At 57.1% G+C, this 1,200-nt stretch overlaps 1 pseudogene; it reads left to right on the top strand.

The window, feature by feature from the left end:
- Positions 1-457: 457 nt before the first annotated feature.
- LOC119332579 lies at positions 458-975 on the top strand (annotated as a pseudogene).
- The last annotated feature ends 225 nt before the right edge of the window (positions 976-1,200 follow it).

Here is a 1,200-nt window from a genome sequence, read left to right as displayed (position 1 = left end):
TGCTGCCGCCCCAACCCCACCGCCACCATCAACGACCCTCACCGTAGACGAGGTCGAGGCCGACCCAAGATCGAGCCCATGCCCAGAGCCGCCCCCAAGATTCGCAGGCAACCCCATGCCAACCAGGACCTCAATCTGGATCGAGCAGGCGCTCTCCATCGACGGGGCTTGGGCAGGCGAGCCAACCGCAGTGGATTCGGCCCTCAGCTCCTCCGGTGGCCAGAAAGGCGCTGCGGAGGCTCGCGGAGCATGGGGACGTCGCTCGCCGCCCTCACCGCACATCCATTCCCCTCCACCACCTTCCCTCCCTCCCTCTACACGCCCGTCTATATAAGGTACGCCTCCCTCTCCCCTCACCTCTCTCCCCGCGCTTCCGGAAGTCGGGGTCTAGGGTTTGGTGCGCCGGTGCGCTGATGGATCCGGCGGGGTTGCTGGTGTGCTGCAGGAGGGCGGCCAGATGTCGGACGCGCCGGCAAGCCCGCCGGGCAGCGACAGCGGCGGCTTCAGCGGCGGCTTCAGCGGCGTCAGGGAGCAGGACAGGTTCCTGCCCATCACCAACATCAGCAGCATCATGAAGAAGGCCATCCTGGCCAACGGCAAGATCGCCAAGGACGCCAAGGAGATCGTGCGGGAGTGCATCTCGGAGTTCATTGCTTCATCGCCAGCGAGTGAGTGCCTCTGTTGACCGCTGCCGCTCTGTTTTGCCTGCCCGAATCAAGTGTGGTCTGGTGCTGACCTATCGCCGTTTTGTCTTGTCTATATTGTAGGGCGAGCGGCAAGTGCCAGAGGGAGAAGTGCAAGACCATCAACATCGACGACCTGCTCTGGGCGATGGCCACGCTAGGCTTTCAGGAGTACATTGAGCCCCTCAAGGTTTATCTGCAGAATTACAGAGAGGTGCATGCCCATTTAGCCATGTGGGACTTTTTTATCTGAACTAATTGGGGATGGATTAGTGCTTTGAGAGTTAGGTAGGTCCATGATAGTTTAATATGTTGCTGCTGTACCCTGAAAAGCTCTATTTGGACTTTTGTTAGTCCTAGTTGGCAAATTTAAACACTCATGTTCAGCTTGGTGACTGATGAGACCCCACACTGCCTGGCACGAATCATCTTATTGTCCTTAGAACAAGTGTTGATTTATCCCTCCAATTACTACTATCATTGAGATCTTCAATTCTTTTCTGTACTGTTAATTCAG

Source organism: Triticum dicoccoides, chromosome 7A (assembly GCF_002162155.2).
Source record: "Triticum dicoccoides isolate Atlit2015 ecotype Zavitan chromosome 7A, WEW_v2.0, whole genome shotgun sequence".
Classification (NCBI taxonomy): Eukaryota; Viridiplantae; Streptophyta; class Magnoliopsida; order Poales; family Poaceae; genus Triticum; species Triticum dicoccoides.
Note: the sequence above shows the minus strand (reverse complement) of the source record. Positions and strands in the feature narration are given on the sequence as shown.